Source organism: Symphalangus syndactylus, chromosome 4 (genome assembly GCF_028878055.3).
Source record: "Symphalangus syndactylus isolate Jambi chromosome 4, NHGRI_mSymSyn1-v2.1_pri, whole genome shotgun sequence".
In the NCBI taxonomy this organism is placed as follows: Eukaryota; Metazoa; Chordata; class Mammalia; order Primates; family Hylobatidae; genus Symphalangus; species Symphalangus syndactylus.
Window position 1 is genome coordinate 112,580,574 of NC_072426.2, and position 22,344 is coordinate 112,602,917.

Below are 22,344 nucleotides of genomic sequence, written 5' to 3' on the forward strand. Positions count from 1 at the left end.
CTTATTTTCCAATAAATACATTCAAAGCTATTATATTTCGTAGTGAGTTCTGCTTAAGCGAAATTCCAAGTTTTTTATTTGTCTGTTTGTTTGTTTGAGACACGGTCTCACTCTGTCGCAGAGGCTGGAGAGTACAGTGGCACAATCATGGCTCACTGCAGCCTTGAACTCCTGGGCTCAGGTGGTTCTCCCATCTCAGCCTCCCAACTGGGATTACAGGTCTGCATCCACACCCAGCTACATTCCAAGTTTTAATGTGCAATATTTTTGGCCAGACGCAGTGGCACTTTGGGAGACCAAGGCGGGCAGATCACTTGAGGTCAGGAGTTCAAGACCAGCCTGGCAAATATGGGTGAAACCCCATCTCTACTAAAAATACAAAAATTAGCCGGGTATGGTGGCATATGCCCGTAATCCCAGCTACTCGGGAGGCTGAGGCAGGAGAATCACTTGAACCCAGAAGGCAGAGGTTGCAATGAGCCAAGATCACGCCACTGCACTCCAGCCTGGGTGACGGAGCAAGACTCTGTCTCAAAAAAAAAAAAAAAAGAAAAGAAAAGAAAAAAATATGCAATGCTTTCAATGTTATTTAGCTATAAGTATTTTAACATTTTCATTTCTTCTTTGATCCACTAATTTTTAGTTTCCAATATTATTATTTTGGTTGTCTTTTCATTGTTTTCTAATATTCTTGCATCATGACAAAATACTTTGATTTTCTTTTTAGAGAAAAGGTTTAGCTGTCACCCAGGCTGGAGTACAATGTGGCCTATAGGTGAGTGCCACCATGCCCAGCTAATTTATTTTTTACAGAGACAGAGTCTCACTATATTGTCCTGTCTGGCTTGAAACTCCTGGCCTCAAGTGATCCTCCTGCCTCAGCCTCCCAAAGCACTAGGATTACAGGCATGAGCCACCATGCCTGGCTGAAATAACCTATTTTGTATGACACTGATTTTCTAGACATTGTTAATATTCCTCTATGGAATAGTACATGGTTAAAAACTGACATATATAACTAAAAAATGTTTAAGTTTCTATTAGGTTAGGTACAATGTCCTATATATCTCCAATTTACAAAGTTTGTTAAGCCCTTTGTAGTTGAATTCTTTGATACCACTTTTAATTTCATATATGCTTGATTTTTTCCACTTTGACAAAGATAGTCCCACTATTTTGTAGACATGTCTAGTTTTCCTACAAATTTTTGTTTTAAGTGGTATTTCAAGGCTGTGTTGCTAGATGCATATAAGTTTATGATGATTTTGTTTTCTAGATTGTTCCTTTTAGCAGTATAAAAAGTATCTCTCTGTCCCAATTAAAAAAGTTCACTCTAAATTCTATTTTATTATACCAGCTCCCTTTGATTAGTACCTTTCTGGTAAACAGATTTTTCTATTTTTAAAACTTTTTTTTTTTGAGATGGAGTTTCACTCTGTCACCCTGGCTGGAGTGCAGAGGCACGATCTCGGCTCACTGCAACCTCCACCCTCCGGGTTCAAATGATTCTCCTTCCTCAGCCTCCTGGGTAGCTGGGACTACAGGCGCCTGCCACCGTGCCCGGCTAATTTTTTGTATTTTTAGTAGAGATGGGGTTTCACCATCTTGGCCAGGCTGGTCTTGAACTCCTGACCTCGTGATCCACCCGCCTCGGCCTCCCAAAGTGCTGGGATTACAGGCATGAGCCACCGCACCTGGCCGATATTTTTAAAACTTAATTTTGGTTTATCTGTTATATATTAGCTGTTTCCACTCATTTAATTTTGCTTTATGCATCTAATATAAATAACACAGATTCTTGTCTTGTGATCACAATAGGTAATTTTAATATAATTTCTGATATATTTTGTACTTACTTCTACTATCTTGATTTATTATTTCTATTCCATCATTTTATTCTCCTTTGTTGCCTTTTGTTAAATTGGTCAAGTTTAGTTTATTCCCTAACCTATCCCAAAGTTAGTATTTTGAAAGTTACATCTTCTATGTTCTGGATGTTTAAAATAAATGACCCTCTTTTCACTTCTCATCTTTTCCAAATAATGTTTCACACAGTTCCTCACTATTTTATTCAAGGGCCATCACAATCTGGTCCCACTGTACCTTTACCTGTCTAGCCTTATCTCTCAACCATACCTGTCTATATAGCCTAAACTCTAGTTAAACTACACTGACAAGCAGTAAACTACACTGACGGGCAGTGTCTAAATAAAATACAAAGTTCTTGGCAATCCTTTCTGGTTCATGATGTGTTCTCATTCAATAAACAAATATTTTATTGAAAACCTACTGGGTTCCTGACCCTGAGAAATTCCAGTAAACACAATGGATATAGTCTCTGACTTTATGGAGCACAGTGTGGAAACATTAAGCAAATGAGCACGAATATAAATATAGTCAAGTAAAACTTCCTAAATACATGAATTCAGATAAGTCAACTGATAACTGGCTCCCATCTTCCATCCTATCCTCAAAAAGCTGTCACAGGAGTACACAACCACCACCAGGTGGCACCAAACCACAGCTGGACCTTAGACTGATTTTGGATACCTTAGTCTGAATTCTGGAACCCATTTCATACACACACCTCTTCCTCCTATACCCAGACTGACCCAGGCCATTTCATTAACCTCACATTAATGCCAGGTTTTATGTGATTTGAATTTCTTGGAAGGTATTTACTACCTAATGGTGGGAACTGAATGCATGACAAGTTGTAGGTGCTAACAACAAAACACATTAAGTAATGGAGGGCTATGATAAAAAATAACAGAACAGTCCTAATTGAGATTTAAGAATATCAGCCAAGGCCTCTTTCTCTGTGAGAAAGTGACATTTAAACTATAATCTAAAGGACAACCAGGAGTTAGAAATTGAAAACTAGAAAATAATCTACTCCAGACAGAAAATGGCATGCGTGAACACCCTGTGGAGGTCAAGAGTTTGGATTAATGGAAGGATGAAAGGGGCACTGTGATTACAATAATTTGTATTGTGAGGGGAAGGGATATTATATAATTCATCAGAGTACAATGCTTGAGCTTGGGCTCTGGGTTAAATCCTTGCTTCTACCACTTAAATAGCTATCTAGCCTTGGAAAAGTTATTTGGCCTAGGGTTGAGAGTGTGAAATATGTATGTTAATATGTAAAACCCTAAAAACAATTCCTGGCAACATAGTAAAGAAACTTTAAATGTTAGAGCTGTCTTTTTTTTTCCTTTTTTGCGGGGTTGCTATTATTGTTATTGTTTCTAGATGAATCTGAGAAGCCAAATTATTCAGTGTCTTAAAGACCATGTTAAAAACTCCTGCCAGGTGCAGCAGCACATGCCTGTGGTCCCAACTACTTGGGAGGCTGAGGCAGGAGGATCGCCTGAGTCCAGAAATTCTGGGCTATAGTGCACTAAGTCAATTGGGTATCTGCACTAAGTTCGGCATAAATGTGAGGGACTACACGGTTGCCTAAGGAGAGGTGAACCAGACCAGGCTGGAAACAGAGCAAGTCAAAACTGCTGTCCTGATAAGTAGTGGGACTGCACCTGTGCATAACCACTGTACTCCAGCTTGGGCATCATAACAAGACCATAACTCTTTAAAAAAACATTTTTTTAACTGCATCCATTGAAATACAGAAAAAAATTAAAATTAAGTGAAAACAATTTTAAAATACTTCTCAATTTTATCTTAAGTGCAATTAGAATCCACTGAAAGATTTTAGGGAGGGAATATCACTATTCCACTTACAAATTTATATTTTAAATCACTTTGGCTACTATGGTGAGCATAGATTGCTGGGATAGGAGAGGAGGCAATAATGAAAACAGAAAGGCTGATTAGAAGGCCAAAGGCCATCAACATAGCTCGTGTAAAAAAACTACGGAGTGAAATAGCCTAGTAGCAATGAAGATAGGAAGACTCAAGATATACTTTGGAGGCAAAATTAACATGATTTGGTAATGGACTGGGAGAAGGTAGGAAAAGGTATAAATAAATGACTGACTTCTCAACTAGAAAATTCTTTTCTTCCAAATGAAATTTTATTTATCCTCCCAAACTCAACTAAAATGTAAACTTCCCATCAGAATAGCTAAGATCTCTCTCCTTCACTCTTATAACACTAATATTATTAAATCTTAGGTTATAAAGAGTTGTTTCCTTATATATTTTCCCCACAAATGAGTGAGCTTCTTTACAAGAGGGACCATATCTAACTTCTTGCTCTAGTTCACATAAAAAGAACACAGTGCCACACACATCACAGGTCATCTCAGGTAACCCCACTAATGGTCTCAGATCCAGGACAACTCCTTATTCTTTTGTTCTTCCTTTGATAAGCACAAGAATTCAGTCTGCTTTCTTCTCCTTTCAGCTATTCTATTTTTTGGAGTTTGTTTTCCCCAAGACTAGCTGCAGAATTAACTGGAGTCTCTCATTAGCCTTCCCATTTCTTGTGGCCTCCAAAAACAAATATATGGGGATTCTTTTTGTAAAGTGCTTGGTACTAATTATTATGGAGAAACGGAGGATAACAAAATGAGACATAGGATTTATATGATCTTACAAGAGTGGTCTCTGACCTATACAATACTTGGCTCCTTTTGTAAGATGGTAAACTGAATACACTGGCTTCTGATCTTTACTTTTATGCCCAAGGATAAAGGTCACTAAAAGTTCTTCCTTTTTTATGGAGGCCCCCCTTCCCAGAACATAGGCCTTCAGATGAAGCCTAGCCAAAATAATCGGTGCTTCTTGTCTCAAGTAAATAACTTGCACCTGATAGCCTCCTAAGTATGTAATATTAGCAATGGAATTAAAAACAAATGTAATTCTGCCATCCTTGTTTTTCCAAACAAAATGAAAAAAGCTTAATGTTGTAAACCTAGATACTAACTGTAGACCAATGTCCCTAGAGAAAAAGATAAATAGAAAAAAAAAGGGATGTCAAGTTTATTCAAGAAAGTAAATGTCTCAAAAAGAAATTACCGCCTTTTAATTTCTTTCTCCTCTTGAACCAAGTTCTTGGTTTCCTCTTCAAAAGAATTTTTTTCTTTTTTTTTAGTTTGTTTTTTTTTTTTCTGAGACAGAGTCTTGCTCTGTCTCCCAGGCTGGAGTGCAGTGGCACGATTGCGGCTCACTGCAAGCTCCGCCTCCCGGGTTCACGCCATTCTCCTGCCTCAGCCTCTCCGAGTAGCTGGGACTACAGGCACCCGCCACCATGCCCGGCTAATTTTTTGTATTTTTAGTAGAGACGGGGTTTCACCGTGGTCTCGATCTCCTGACCTCATGATCCGCCCGCCTCGGCCTCCCAAAGTGCTGGGATTACAAGCGTGAGCCACCGCACCTGGCCTAAGAATTTTTTTCACTCTCAGTAATTATTCTAAATCCTGCCTTTATTTTCCAACTATTACACATCAGAAAAAAGGTGATATGGGGAAAAAAATTCAGATTTTCCTGAAAGACTTGTCAAACACCATATATAAGAAGTATCGGAGCCCGACGCAGTGGCTCACACCTGTAATCCCAGCACTTTGAGAGGCCGAGGTGGGTGGATCACGAGGTCAAGACATCGAGATCATCCTAACATAGTGAAACCCCGTCTCTATGAAAAAAAAAAAAATACAAAAAATTAGCCGGGCATGGTGGGTGGTGGCGGGCGCCTGTAGTCCCAGCTACTCAGGAGGCTGAGGCAGGAGAATGGCGTGAACCCGGGAGGTGGAGCTTGCAGTGAGCAGAGATAGCACCACTGCACTCCAGCCTGGGCGACAGACGGAGACTCCGTCTCAAAAATCAAAAATAAAAAAAATTTAAAAAAGGAAGTATCAGCCAGGCATGCTGGCTCACGCCAGAATTCCCAGCACTTTGGGAAGCTGAGGCGGGCGGATCACCTGAGGTCAGGAGTTTTAGACCAGCCTGGCCGAGGTGGTGAAACCCCATCTCTACTAAAAATACAAAAATTAGCCAGGCGTGGTGGCGGGCACCTGTAATCCCAGCTACTCGGGAGGCTGAGGCAGCAGAATTGCTTGAACCCAGGAGGCGGAGGTTGCAGTGAGCTGAGATCGTGCCACTGCACTCCAGCCTGGGCGACAGAGCAAGACTCCGTCTCCAAAAAAAAGAAGTATCTTTTTGCTAACTAGATCGGAGACATAATTTTTTTTTTTTCCCCTGAGACAGGGTCTCGCTCTGTCAGAATGCAGTGTCGGGATCACAGCTCACTGCAGCCTTGACCTACCAAGTGCAAGCAATCGGCCCACCTCAGCCTCCAAGTGGCTGGGACTTCAGGCACCTGCCACTATGCCCAACTAATTTTTGTATTTTTTGTACAGATGGGGTTTTGCCATATTGCCCAAGCTAATCTTTTCTTTTTGATGTAAAACTTTCTCGTGATCTTTTGCAAGCTCATCTAGTGATAAGAAAATCTCCCAAGTTCTAGCTGTGATATTGTGAAATATGTGTGAAATATATATATTTAGTCTTGCTCCCCATTTCCTGGCATACAAGTCCTAAAATCCTTGGAATCTCCAAAGTAATAAGTGACCTTTTGTGTGCTAAAGATTGACTAATGGCTGGCAGCCCCTAGGTATCTTCAGGATAGGGGCTGGTCACCAGAAAGAACAAGGCAGGATTATAGGGTTGGGACTTTCAGCCCCACTCCCAACCTCTGGGCCTCGGGAAATAGGGCTGAAGGTTAAGTCAACCACCAACAGCCAATGACTTAATCAATCATGCCTACTTAATGAAGCTTCCATAAAAACCCAAAAGGAATGAGTTCAGAGACTTTCCTGAGAGCTGAACATGTGGAGGTTCCTGGAGTGTGGCATGCCCAGCAAGGGCATGGGACCTCCATGACCCTTCCCCAATACTTTACGCCCTATGCATTTCTTCATCTGTATCCTTTAAATATCCTTTATGATAAACTGGTAAATGTGTTTCTCAGAGGATCTGATGCTATCTCCAGGTAGACAGTGTCCGAACTGAACTGAATTAGAGGACACCCAGCTAGTGTCCACTACAGAACTGACTGACTAGTTTATTGGTCGAGAGAAATCCAACACACTTCATGGTAATCAGACGTCCCAGGGGTCTTCTGTGTTAACTGTTGAGAGTATAGTGAGACAAAGTTTGTTTTTCTACTCACTAACAAATAATTGTTTAAAGATATTCTTAAGTCCTGAAAAATAATTGCATATTATCACCACCCAGTTTAATATAAAACATATGAAAAGTATTTTAGTTAAATAAAAAATGTAATTGCTCATTCTCTTCAAGTAGTGTATATATTTTGGCTTATTTACAAAGTGAAAAGAAATCAAACACCCAATTATGACCAAACACTGACTTTAAACCAGGAGAAAACAGCATAGGACTTCTTTCATTTAAAAACAAAAACAAAAACAAAAAAACAACTGTTACTCTAATGAAAATAAAGGCTATAAAGCTACATTTGTCTCTTGATATACTCAGTGAAAAAAATATACAGGAATGTTGGCTGGGCACAGTGGCTCATGCCTGTAATCCCAGCATTTTGGGAGGCCGAGGTGGGAAGATCACTTGAGGTCAGGAGTTCAAGACCATCCTGTCAACACGGTGAAATCCTGTCTCTATTAAAGATACAAAAATTAGCCAGGCGTGGTGGTGCCCACCTGTAGTCCCAGCTACTCAGGAGGCTGAGGCAAGAGAATCACTTGAGCCCGAAAGGCGAGGCTGCCGTGAGCTGAGATCGTGCCACTGCACCCCAGCCTGGATGACACAGTCAGACTCTGTCTCAAAAAAAAAAAAAAAAAAAAAAAAATATATATATATATAGGAATGTAAAAAATTTAAAAAGTCATAGTTAATCCTACTTCATCTCCTAATCCCACTCCCAAATCATAACCAATTACTGCAAACAGGCTGAGTTCTGAGCATTGTTCCCTGATTTTTCCATCAATGAGGACAGGAAAATCTGATTTTTTATGGTATTGTTACACACATAAAAAATTAAAAATAATGAGATTTAGGAATACTTAATTCCATTTGACTTGTTCCTCTGCCTCTAACCAGAGGCCTTCACTGTCAACTCTCATGATGACATTTAAATGGGACCTACCACAATAGCAATAATGTAATCTGGAACATTTGAATTCACTACCATACTTGGCAATTCTTTCTCTCACCTTTCCCCAACCCTATCTACTCTATAATACTATTAGTTGCTTGAATGCTCATTTTTCTCAACTTAGTAAGCTTCTTTGAGGCTACAAAGCATGTCTTATTCAACAACGAATTGTTCACCTTCTAGGAGCCATGGCAGTAATATAGGTAATGTGTACATGATAAATGTTAAGTTTACGAATTAACTATCTCAATTGTACCTAATAACTGTCATATGGAAAGGGAGAGGAAAAAAAACTATCCACTGCTTTAACTGCTCGAAAAGAATAATTCATGAGTTTATTATTTTAGCTTAATTCTATATATTTACTTTAAAGAACAATTTCAAAAGTTATACAATTTGATTTGTGACAAAGTAATTTTACTGTAGTGCAAACTTATATGTTTTGTCCACTAGATTCTAAGTACCATAAATGTAGAGACTTTGCCTTTCTTGTCTACACTGTAGCCCCGTGCCTTAAAATAATGCCTTGCATTTACTAGGTGCTCAATGAATGCTTAATGATGAATAGTAACGATGCGTTACACTATTTCATACACCTGAAAGGACTTTACCATCCTTTTACTCCCCAAAAACAATTTTTTATGATGGGTATAATATAGTAAGAAACTACCGAGTTAACTGAATTTTAACAATGGCAGAAACTCCCTTTCTGTGCTATCATTTCCAACACTCTAGGGATAATGACTGTCAAAAAATGATCCTGGCCAGGCACTGTGGCTCATGCCTGTAATCTCAGCACTTTGGGAGGCCAATGTGGGAGGATCACTTGAGGCCAGGAGTTTGAGACCACCCTGGGCAACATACAGAGATTCCATCTCTACCAAAAAAAAAATAAAAAATAAAAAAATTGCTGGGTGTGTTGGCTCACATCTGTAGTCCCAGCTACTTGAGAGGCTGAGGTGGGAGGACTGCTTAATCCCAGGAGTTCAAAGTAGCAGTTAGGTATAATGGCACCACTGCACTCCAGCTTGGGCAACAGAGTACGACCCTGCCTCAAAATAATAATGATCCCTGGCCAACAGCAGCCTTATCACCTAGGGACTTGTTAGAAATGCAAATTCTCCAGTTCTACCACAGATCCAATGAATCAGAAATCCTGGGGATGGGTCCAACAATCTGTATTTTAACAAGGCCTTCTGATAATTCTTCTGTATGCTTAAGTTTAAGAACCATTGGCCATGGAAATTTTTGTCATGGAGATAGAAGGGATCTCAAACCAACAAAGAGGTCATTAAAATATTTAATAAACTTTTTTTTTTTTTTTTTTTGAGACGGAGTCTCGCTCTGTCCCCCAGGCTGGAGTGCAGTGGCGCCATCTCAGCTCACTGCAAGCTCCACCTCCCAGGTTCATGCCATTCTTCTGCCTCAGCCTCCCGAGTAGCTGGGACTACAGGCGCCTGCCGCCACGCCCGTTTTTTTTTGTATGCCCGTTTTTTTTTTTTTTGTATTTTTAGTAGAGATGGGTTTTCACCGTGTTAGCCAAGATGGTCTCAATCTCCTGACCTCGTGATCCGCCCACCTCAGCCTCCCAAAGTGCTGGGAGTACAGGCATGAGCCACAGCGCCCGGCCCAAAATATTTAATAAATATTTAAAGAAATATATTAAATGTTCAGCCAAAGAAATTAAATTCTCACTCCATTAACGAATATGAAAAATTACCACTACATATTTGAGAGGCTTTTTTCATTTAAAAAAAGAATACAGCAGGGATCATAAAACTGTACTTAAAATGTGACATATTTAAACTGGCTTTCAGATCCCTAGTATGGATTATTAGAGAAAAGAGAATGGAAGTAGGGCAGAACATAGAGGAAGAAAGGATGATGAAAAAGGTAGATGACATTAAAATAATACATGGGTGAGACTTGGGAACAATAGTTTTTTAGCTTCTAACTAAAATTTAGCTCTTTAGTTTTAAATAAAAGCACAAACCACAGTTGTTTTAGTAGTATCTGTGATTTCATGACCAATATAAATCACAGATATTTTCATATCACATTACAGTTGTTTTTTTTCTTTGAGACAGGGTCTTGCTCTGTATAATTTATGGTCATCACTACTTTGAAATTATAGCAGTAAATTATATCTGTCACTAGATCTCATTATTTATTAATACAGAAACACACGCATTGATATATGTATCACAATTTAAAATAGTTTGATAACTATATATATATCTATATATAGATATATATAGATATATAGATATATATATTTTTTTGAGATAGAGTTTTGCTCTTGTTGCCCAGGCTGGAGTGCAATGGCGTGATCTCGGCTCACTGCAACCTCCGCCTCCCAGGTACAAGTGATTCTCCAGTCTCAGCCTCCCAAGCGGCTCAGATTACAGGCATACGCCAACATGCCTGGCTATTTTTTTTTTGTATTTAGCAGAGAAGGGGTTTCACCATGTTACTCAGGCTGGTTGCGAACTCCTGACCTCAGGTGTTTCACCTGCTTCGGCCTCCCAAAGTGCTGGGATTACAGGCGTGTGCCACCATGCCCAGCCTTGATAACTATATTTCAATATATACGGTTCCTTTTTAATCCTAGATATTTTACTTTATATTTTAAAACAATGCTCCGAGAGAAAGTTCATGGGCTTCACCCTATGGCCAAAACGGTTCATGACACAAAAAGGTTGAAAAACCTTACAATCTAAGAACTGACCACTGAATTTTAAAAAAGGAAAAAAACAAAGGAAAACCTTATAAAATTTAACAGGTAAGAGCTATTAAAAGTTCTGTTGACCCCCTCTGAGTGATAGGCCTCTTTATAAATAGACATTCACAGACAACTACCCTCTTCACCACTACTACCACCTCCTTGAAACATGTGTTAAAAACCTCTTGTTAAAACAATAAATGTTTGAGGTGATGGATATCCCAATTACTCTGACTTTATCATTACACATTATAGATACGTATCAAAATATCATACGTACCCCAAAATATGTACAACGATTATAAACCAATTTTAAAAATACAAAGAAATCAAACTAAAATACAACACTAAGGGTAATAACAATCAACAGCTAATAACTATAGTTAAAAGAGACAGAGAGGCATCTTTACCATGCAATCAGAGAATTTTCACATTTTAGGGGAATCAAATAAAAGTACCTCTCAATAGCTAAACAGACTTCTATTAGTAAGTCCCTTAATCTTCTTGTAGTAAACATTTGGGTATTCTAGATTTAGAAACGTGTGAATGTTGGAAAGGTAATATGATACACATACCAAATATAACAACTCTCACAAGTATGGGATAGCACCACATGATAAAACTGATAAATACCAGAAAGATCAAGAAATCCTTCCTAGAGAAATGTCTGATCACAGATAAAAACAGACGGGCTGGCTTTTTAGGCAAAGTGTAAACCTTACCAAGTTGTGGAAGCTAGAGAGCCAGGAGAAGAGAAAAAAAAAAAAGGCATGGTAAGAGCTAAAACTGAAAAAGTGAGAATGTGTATCTTTAAGGCATTTGATTTTATCCAGAATGTCATGATAATTAATACAAGGGCTTTATGAAAGAAAATGACAATCAATTTGTCGATGATAGGCTGTCATTAAATTTTTTAAAAAAGAAAATGATAATCAAAGTACATTTTAGAAAACTTATACTAGCAGCAGTATGAAGAATGTATTGAGCTTTCTTCATGCCAGGCACCATGCTTAACACTGGGAATACCTTATTATTAGTTTTCAGAACAGTGAGAGACAATTACTGTATTCTTCATTTTGCAGACGAGGAAACTCGTACTAACAAAAAGTAAGTGGCTTCCTCAAGGTTATACAAATTAAATTAACGATAGAAGGGAGACACAATTCTCTTTTGATTTCTGGTAGCAAAATGGAAATTCAGAACATTTTATTAATAACTATGTTATGGAAGCTTATTAAAAAACAAAAACTACAGAATCTCTCAGGCCCCAAAGCAGTACTCTAGAACAGAAACAGTCCCATCCTAGCAATCAGGAGACCAGGGTTTCTGGACCTGCTCCATTGCTAGCTAGCCCTTTTGAAGAGATGGACTAGATTACCCTAAAATCCATTCATATTCTAAAAAAAAAAAAAAAAAACTGTGCTTTCTAAAAATGCCATAGAATGACTAAAAAGCACACTCAAAATAGCAGACTAGGGTTGTGGGGAGGTGGTTAATGGATAGGAAGGCAACAAAACATACCCTGCTCTGAGAACAGACTTGTCTTTATTAAACAGGTAAATGTCCGTGGGTAGAAAATAAGAAAAGATAAAAGAATTGAGCAACTGGCTGTTAAGGAAGGTCACAGAAGACTCTCAAATGAGGGGAACAGAACAACCTTCAAACTCACACATCTGAACATTTTAAGATCGTGGGCCCAAATAAGTAAGTATGCTTCCTGCCCCGTGTCTAGAACTGTTAGAGTAACTCTGATGCAATGATCTGCAATGATCAAATGAGGAGGCATCATAGCAACTCTTCTTTATTTAAAGAAAAACATCATGGAAAGTATCTTCTGCCAAAGATACTATGTTATCTCCCTGAAAAAGCCCTCATATACCTTAAGGAGAGCATGGTAAACAAGCATCATTGCCACAAATAACCTGCTGGTATAAATCTAACTTTATTTTTTTTTTCAGGAAGATGCTTCAATAACTTCAAAAAGTAAAGCTAACAACATCTTAGTTTCTTGGTCCAACAATTATTTCTGGTCACTAATGTAAGACAACTTGGGATCTGGCCAGTACTCCTAACCCACAGTATTTAACTGTCTGATTTACAAAATTAAAAAATTAAAACCTAGTTGAGAAAAATGCACTACCACAGCATGAGACAAGCAGCATTAAGAAGTAGCAGACTTAATGAGGTAAACAGCTGAATATAATACAGTTTATTAAATGAGAATTTTAGTCCCTTGGCTATTTATGACTGTGCCAAAGTAGTACTAACAAGCCAGGTGGTCCTGCTCTAAAGGTATAAGGCTGTCTATTAGACATTTAGTCTTAAGAGATAATCTCTTAAAAGAGATACCTCTTTAGAATCACATTTGTATATTAAAACATCTGAGAAGTCTTCCTGTAAATAAATCTGTTTAATTTTCCTTCACCTAGCATTTTCTAAACTTATTTAATCAAAAACCCATTTTTCACAGCCATAAAAAAGAATGAAATCGTGTCCTTTGTAGTAACATGGAACAGCCGGAGGCTAACGCACAGACAAAAACCCAAATATCACACTTACAAATGGGAGCTAAATTTTGGGTTCATACAATACATAAAGATGGGGATAACAGTCACCAGGGATTCCAAAAGGAGGGAGGGAGGAACGGAGGGAGGGAGAAGGGAGCAAGGATGTTTTTAAAACTTCCCATGTGTACTGTGTTCACTATCTGGGTGATGGGATCAATAGAAGCCCAAACCTCAGCATCATGCAGTATACTCTCGTAACAAACCTGCACATGTACCCCCTGAATCTAAAATAAAAAGAAACATTAAAAAATATTTTTGTGTTATAATTAATATTGTATAGGCCGGGCGCGGTGGCTCAAGCTTGTAATCCCAGCACTTTGGGAGGCCAAGGCGGGCGGATCATGAGGTCAGGAGATCGAGACCACGGTGAAACCCCATCTCTACTAAAAATACAAAAAAAATTAGCCGGGCGTGGTGGCGGGCGCCTGTAGTCCCAGCTACTCGGAGAGGCTGAGGCAGGAGAATGGCGTGAACCTGGGAGGCGGAGCTTGCAGTGAGCCGAGACTGCGCCACTGCACTCCAGCCTGGGCGACAGAGCGAAACTCCATCCCAAAAAAAAAAAAAAAAAAAAAAATTGTATATTAGAAATCGCTTCGAAAAAGAATGCTATTTTTTGATGTAAGCATCTTGTAAGTACTAGCCATATCAACTAATCAGAAAAACTTTTAAGAAATTTACACTCAAAGCTATGTCTGTGCTATTGGTGTAAAAGAAGAAAAAGCGACCTAATCACAACAACAAGATTAAGACTCTTTAAGTGGCAAAATAAGATAAAGCTGCTGACCATAGCAGAGCACATGCTCTGGTGTCCTGGTCCTTCTCCCAAAACAGTATGATGGGCTTACGTCACATTTTCTTGCCCAATTCCTGTTGTGACCAAAGACGGACATCTGTAAGGCAGCTATCCAGGGACAAAATGTTTGAGAATGGCCATGGAATAAAACTAACTAAAGATAAAACCTGGGTACTAAAAAAAACTAATCTTTGTTTCATGAAACACCTTTCTAATCGGGAGACTGAACTGATAACCGTATCATAGACAATCATGTTTTTTCGTGCTTTTACAGAATGAAGTTATTAAGAAACAGCATCTCAGAATTGAAAATCGTAAAAGAAACCTAGTTTGAATACCTACCTGACACTTGAATTCTCTTTACAATATCCTTAAGTGGCATTCTAGTTCATGCTTTAAAATCTCCAGTTGTAAAGATACTCACAATCTCTCATTTCATCTTAAACAACTGTACTGCTTAGGAGCTATGATTTGAATCTTTATCTAAATCCATATAAAAATGAGAACTTGTCACTAACAGGCCAACCTACTCCAAAACAATTGTTGTTAAACTAAAAGATCACTTCTTTTTGGCAATTAAAAAACACACATATCCGGAATCTTCCATACTTCTATTGTAAATATTCCATTATATCATTAATAAACAGGATAGTAATTATCTTAAGGAAGAAAGAAAGGGGAAAATTAAATTGGGGAACATAAGACGTATTTAAATTAACACTGCTGCCAATATTTTATTAATTTTAGTAGTACACACACATTAGTTGAATTTTCCAGTTTTTTTAATATTCTAAATATTGTGTATTACATTTTTTAAAAAGAAAAAAATCCATTATAAAGCCCTTTGATATATATTTAGTTGTGAAGGCTCAAATCATAGCTCTTCTGTATATAATTGTCTCTACAGTATCTACTACGACACCTAAGGCCTAGAACACTGTCAATGATGCCAGTGGAAATAAAAACCAGCAGTTGTTTGTATGCAGCGCTGAAAATACAGAAAGAGTTTCAAGATAACTTTTACTTATAAGTTAGTCCTCAAAGACATCAAGACCAAAAGAAATATATTAACTTATGCTGTCTAGTCCAAATGATCAAAATGATATACTTTTTTTTTTTTTTTTTTTTTTTTTTTTTTTTTTTTTTGAGACGGAGTCTTGCTCTGTCCCCCAGGCTGGAGTGCAGTGGCGCAATCTCGGCTCACTGCAAGCTCTGCCTCCCGGGTTCACGCCATTCTCCTGCCTCAGCCTCCTGAGTAGCTGGGACTACAGGCGCCCGCCAACACGCCCGGCTAATTTTTTGTATTTTTAGTAGAGACGGGGTTTCACCGTGTTAGCCAGGATGGTCTCGATCTCCTGACCTCGTGATCCGCCCGCCTCGGCCTCCCAAAGTGCTGGGATTACAGGCTTGAGCCACCGCGCCCGGCCCGATATACTTTTTTTTTTTTTTGGAGACAGGGTCTTGCTTGTTTGCCCAGGCTGGAGCAGTGGCGCCATCACAGCTCAATGAAACCTTGAACACCTGGGACTGCAAGGAGTAGCTGGGACTACAGGTCCATGCCACCATACCAGCCTTTCTTTTTTTTTTTTTTTGTACAGACGAGGTCTCAATATAAAATAATACTCCTATTACACAATTGACTTAAAGGCCACCAGCCTAGATAAATACCTAACAAATTCAACAAATAGGCATGGCATTCAATCACGACTCGCTGTTTTGAGTCTCACCCAGGTCCTGGAAAAACCCACAAGTTTACACAAATGGGCATGGACAATGGATAAGGGACAATGATTCCTCCTCCTGAAACAGCACCGTACAAAGCACCTACCTTGTTAACTCCAAAAAGAAAGGCTGGCTGAGCAACTATCTTAATCTCTACTACTTTTAGCTTAGTGTAGGCAATGAGCATACCTATACCCCAAATCTGGAGAGGTAGACAACTTAGTGGAAGGTGAAAAAGAACAGTTAGCTAGATATCAGGGAGCTATGAATGAGAAACCAAGGAGTTGAGACTTTAAGTAATTCTTTGACTGTCCTATTCCTTTTTTCATTTACAGCACTTACTATTTCGAAAAAAACTAAATTTGTATTTTTCAAAACTGCTCAAAACTTTAAAAAGGCTCCTCACTGCCCTTTAGACTTAATTGATCCAAGAAACAGATACAAAGCTTTAAAAGCCCTCAGCAATAAGATTTTTTTCTGTTTTGCCTCTTACACCTCATTTTAATCCCCTTTCTTTCTCATAATTCATACTCTAGCCCTACTGAATCTCTTTCAGCAACTCAAATAAGCCTTGTGTTTCTTCCTCCAGACTGTCAACCTTGCTATTCTCTGCCTGAATAATTACTTCAGATGTCACATCCTCAGGAAGGCATTCTCCTGCTGTTTACTCCCATAAACTTTTAATTAATCCTATCATAATTCTCATCACATTTTATCATAATAACATGTTTAATAAATTGTTCATCTACACATAGCTGAAAGCCTGATGAGGGCAAAGAGAAGGTCTTGTTTACCACAAGATATTCAGCTCCGAGGCTGGGACATTGCAGGTCCTCAGTAAGCACTGACAGATGGCTGAATGGATGTATGGATTTGCCTAGAGATATGTGTTAAAGCATTCCTATTTGTACATCTAAGAAAATCTTAAAAACTATCTCTACTTGGCAACACTTGTAACCTTCTTTGCTACTCATTTAAAATTCTATATAATCCACAGTTAGCCTTCTCCTCAGTCTGAATTAATAAAATTGTATTATTTAGATACACTGTTATATAGCAAAATTAAAAGTTAACTAGTGTTTCTTTAAAAAGTCTCTGTGAATCACTTGAACCAGGAGGCGGAAGTTTCAGGGAGCCGGAATTGCACCACTGCACTCCAGCCTGAGTGACGGAACAAGACTCCCTATCAAAAAAGATAAATAAAAAAAAATTTTAAAGTCTCTCTGAATACAAAGGAATGAATGGCTACTAGTTTCCAAAATCAAACAAATATCTTTTAATGATCTATCGTCTAGATATACTTTTCTTTCCTTTACATAAAACAGATGTTTCTTGGTATACAAACATCATTTAAAATCATTCCTTTTCATCCAGGCAGGGTGGCTCATGCCTATGATCTCAGCACTGTGCGAGGCCAAGGTGGGAGAATTGCTTGAGCCCAGTAGTATGAGACCAGCCTGGGCAACATACTGAGATCTTGTCTCTGCAAATAATAAAAAAGTTACCTGAGTGTTGTGGCATTTGCCTGTAGTCCCAGCTACTAGGGAGGCTAAGGTGGGAGGAGCACTAGAGCTGGGACAGTCAAGGCTCCAGTGAGCCATGATCATACCACTGCACTCCAGCCTGGGTGACAAAGAGAGACCCTGTCTCAAAATAAAATAAAATAAAATTGGCTGAGTGCAGTGGCTCACGCTTGTAATCCCAGCACTCTGGGAGGGTGTGGTGGTGGGTGCCTGTAATCCCAGCTACTAGGGAGGCTGAGGCAGGAGAATCACTTGAACCTGGGAGGCACAGTTTGCAGTGAGCCAAGATCGTGCCACTGCACTCCAGTCTTGGTGACAGAGACCGTCTCAAAAAAAAAAAAAAAGTTGGCCGAGCGCAATGGCTCATGCCTGTAATCCCAGTACCTTGGGAGACCAAGGAGGACAGATCGCGTCACTTGACGTCAGGAGTTTGAGACCAGCCTGGCCAACATGGTGAAACCTCATCTCTACTAAAAATACAAAAATCAGCTGGGCCTGGTGGTGGGCACCTGCAATCCCAGCTACTCAGGAGGCTGAGGCAGGAGAATCGCTTGAACCCGGGAGGCAGAGGTTGCAGTGAGCCAAGACTGAACCACTACACTCCAGCCTGGACAACAGAGAAAGACCATGTCTCAAAAAAAAAAAAAAAAAGTTAAAAGTAAATAAAATCATTCCTTTTCATTTCTGCTTTATTAATTGACAGAGTAGGTTTTGCTTTTGGCCACTATTTTCTCCTTCATATAATTAATAATCTGTAAAACATACATTCAAGTGCACTAAAAATCGTGCTATTTTAACGAGCCCTTAAAGGATCCTGTTTTTAAAAGACAGCTTAAAAAGCAGAAGCTTCATTTCATTTTCTTTTTAGATCTCAAAGTTATACTAATTAAGTGATATTCAATTAGCATAACACTCTATTGAAGTAAATATGTCATATTAAAATGGATTTTCTTTTTCTATATACTCCATAATCTGATACCTTATAGTTATTTTGTATAATTTTAAACAATATGGTTATATGATTTTTTTACTTAAATATCTTCTCTTAAAAGACATTAAAGAATTGAGAGGCCGGGCATCGTTGCTCACGCCTGTAATCCCAGCACTTTGGGAGGTCAAGGCAGGCAGATTATGAGGTCAGGAGATCGAAACCATCCTGGCCAACATGGTGAAACCCCATCTCTACTAAAAATACAAAAATTAGCCAGGTGTGGTGGTGCATGCCTGTAATCTCAGCTACTCAGGAGGCTGAGGCAGGAGAACCGCCTGAACCCAGGAGGCTGCAGTGAGCCAAGATCGCGCCACTGCACTCCAGCCTGGCAACACGGCGAGACTTCAGTCTCACACACACACACACACAAAATTTAGAGACCATGCTCAGCATTGATATGGATTTCTATACCACAACTCACCTCCATTTTTCATAAGCCTCATATTTTAATGTTTAATTCCCAGTAAATGAGTTTCAGGAAAGATTCATAATTGCAAATCATATTTCATTAATCTTAAGATACACATTTTTTCACATTTGACATCTCTGAAATCAGTACCTATCTTAAAGTTGATAGTCTCTTAAAGTTTATATTTGGCAGCATTTTTTCCTTTAGTGGTATAAAAATAATGTTTCTTACCATTGAAAGCATCTCAGGCTAAATGAAATAGTTTTTTGTTGTTGTTGTTGTTTTTGTTTTGTTTTGTTTTTTGAGACGGAGTCTGTCTCTGTTGTCCAGGCTGGAGTGCAGTGGTGCCATCTCAGTTCACTCCAACCTCCACCTCCTGGGTTCAAGCGATTCTCCTGCCTCAGCCTCCCCAGTTGCTGGGATTACAGGCGTCCACCACCACGCCTGCCTAATTTCTTGCATTTTTTAGTAGAGATGGGGTTTTGCCAAGTTGGCCAGGCTGGTCTTGAACTCCTGACCTCGGCCTCCCAAAGTGCTGGGATTATAGGCTTGAGCCACTATACCTGGCTGATAGTTACTAAAGTATTAAAATTTTTTATCTAATAATACTGTCTGATCTAAATCACAGTACAATTACAATTCAAACAATTCTAGAGTAAAAGCTAAATGAACTTAAGATTCACATTTTACCATTTTAGAAAACTTAGGGCTAGGCTAACCTCAAGAAAATAAATAATTGGGGGAAAAAACACTTACTAAAAATTTAGGAAAAGATGTAGATTAGAAGCAAAAACAACAGAAATGACAAAAAAAAAAATGACTTAAAGACGTTCAGTAAACAGTAGCTTCCAAGGAAGTAGAGGCATGAAATAGCCCCAGAGCTTTATCTATAAAAAGAAACAAATATTAAGAATATGGCAAGGGATAACTCAGCAAACTATCTTGGAGGAAAAATATTATCATATTACTTCTCCTTCCTTAAGGAGGAATCATTGTCACCCTTTAAACAAAAATATGGTAAAGGTAGATGAAATAATTTTAATGAAATATAAAATTATAAACATTCTTAATAAATTAAAAACCAACCTACCAGCATTGTCCTCCTTCTGGCTCAATCTGTTTCACCTTCAGGTAATCCTAGGATAGGGGCTCCTTTTCAGATCCCCAGTTTTTCATGTCGATCTTCTACCTCCCTGTGGCAACAATATTTTCTAATTAAAGGAGTCCTTTTGTGCCACAGGGAGGATTTCTGATGGTATAACAAATATAAAAGTTATGACAGCTCATCATGAAGTCAAATTAGTCCTGAGATTCTTCAAGAAAGAAATTTGGCTCCTTATCTTATTTTTCATGAAGGAAATCTGGTTTTATTTTTTAAACTGCATTTTAAAAACCTAAACTTTCATTTTTATTTTTAAAAAGCACTGCTTTCTCATTGAATTATATAAAAATTCTCATAATCATCATCTATCTTTTCAACTAATGTTTAAACACAATTTTGTTGATCACTAAAAATGGTTTAAGTTTTCTTGATAATTAACTAATATGACTAAATGTTAATGTCTTGATACATGGTTAAGAAGCAAAGTCCTGTCCCCAGTGGTCAGAAGACAGAAGTAGGAAGCTACCAACCAGACCACTTGACAGCCAATGTTTATTAAAATTAGCAAAGATTAATCAGTCTGCTTGTATTATATAATATTTTATGATTAAAACGCATTTTTTAAAAAAGACTAAAAGGAAATGTTTTTTAAAAAAGCAACAATCTTTGTGTCCTTGTTGCTAAGATTAGGGGTGATGATTTTCAGTTTGCTTATTCTTTGCAATACTTTCCAATTTTTTCCATTAAGCATGTATTGCTTTTAAGAAAAAAATCAGGCCTGTAATCCCAGGACTTTGGGAGGCTGAGGCAGGCAGATCGCATGAGGCCAGGAGTTCAAGATCAGCCTGTACAACAAGGAGAAACCCCATCTCTACCAAAAATACAAAAATTAGCCATATATGTGTGGCGAGTGCCTGTAATCCCAGCTACTGAGGAGACTGAGGCACGAGAATTGCTTGAACCCAAGAGGCAGAGGTTGCAGTGCCACTGCACTCTAGCCTAGGCAAGAGAGCGAGCTGGGCACAGTGGCTCACGCCTGTAATCCCAGCACTTTGGGAGGCTGAAGCAGGCAGATCACGAGGTCAAGAGATCAAGACCATCCTGGCCAACCAACATGGTGAAACCGCATCTCTACTAAAAATACAAAAATTAGCTGGGCATAGTGGCACACACCTGTAGTCCCAGCCACTTGGGAGGCTGAGGCAGGAGAATCGCTTGAACCCAGGAGGCGGAGGTTGCAGTGAGCCGAGATCGCACCACTGCACTCCAGCCTGGGTGACAGAGTGAGACTCCACCTCAAAAAAAAAAAAAAAAAAAATCAAATTATTAGATACAAGCAAGAATGATGAACACCAACTGTGATTTTTAAAATGAGACTTAAGTATGACTTTACATAGATGGTTCTTGATTATACTACAATACTAACTCAGAACTCAATCTGTTTCCATTTGTATTTTCCAGCTAGTTATTATATGTTCAACAGTATATTTAACAAAAGAAAAAAGTATGGTCTCCGTCTTCAAGGTCCTTATACACTCACTGGGAAAACAATAGGAGTATATACAACAAAAATAATATAAGCGATAATAGATAAAAATAATAAAATAATACAAGAAAGTACCTATATCCAGATGGTATAACAGATCAGGTAAGGGAATGTTTACTGTAGACCACCATCATTTTGGAAATCTTCATGTAGTTGGGCCTTAAAGGATGGCTAATACCTACCTGAACACATTATAGATAGGAGGAAACTGTCTTTGAGCAAACGCTCAGAAGCATAAATAGTGCAATCCATGCAAAGGTCAATAAGAAAAATAACTAGGAGAATACAGTGTTTCAGCAGATAAGAAGGCCAGATTATGAAGGATTACTTCTGGATGATTCTATGGGTCACTGAATTTGACAGAAGAGTGGCCAATGAAATCTGATAAAGAGCTTCAGTAGAATGATAAATGGAGATGCCAGAGCACAATAATCAAGGAAGGAATGACAAGGAAAAAGTATAAACTGAAGGTATAAAGCATTTGCTTTTTTTAAAAGTGGAAGCAAAAGGAAGGAGAAAACAAGAGACATAAACAAAGTTAAACAAATATTCCATTCTAATGTATAAAAGTCCTGTCCATACTTGAAGTCACAGGGAAGGTGCTAATGAAGTTAAAGAAACTCTATGTCACAAGCACTGTGCTTTATGTATTTATTGTATGTAATCTTCACAATCCTGAATTCCTATTTTCTGAGAGTGAAACACTCTGAAAAGGTTAAATACTGCCAAGTAAGTGATAAAGGGGAAATTTGAAATCAGAACTAACTAACCCAAGTCAATGTTCTTCCCCTTCCTACTAAAGAGAGCTACTTAAAGGACAAAAAAAAAAAAAAACTCAGAAATAGTCACCCAGGATTTTCTATCATATTTGACT

The 22,344-nt window shown here is 38.5% G+C and overlaps 1 protein-coding gene across 10 annotated transcripts in view; it reads right to left on the bottom strand.

Annotated features, from left to right (window-relative positions):
- ELF2 (E74 like ETS transcription factor 2) overlaps positions 1-22,344 on the bottom strand; it is a 132,229-nt gene that overhangs the window by 40,250 nt on the left and 69,635 nt on the right. Inside the window, exon 2 of one of the 10 annotated variants that reach the window (XM_055275945.2) lies at positions 19,913-20,015. The exons of 8 other annotated variants lie outside the window; for them this stretch is intronic. The gene's annotated coding sequence lies outside the window, so the exon portion shown is untranslated. Of the gene's footprint in view, positions 1-19,912; positions 20,072-22,344 lie in introns of all 10 variants that reach the window. One more of the 10 variants, XM_055275946.2, reaches the window with a different exon arrangement.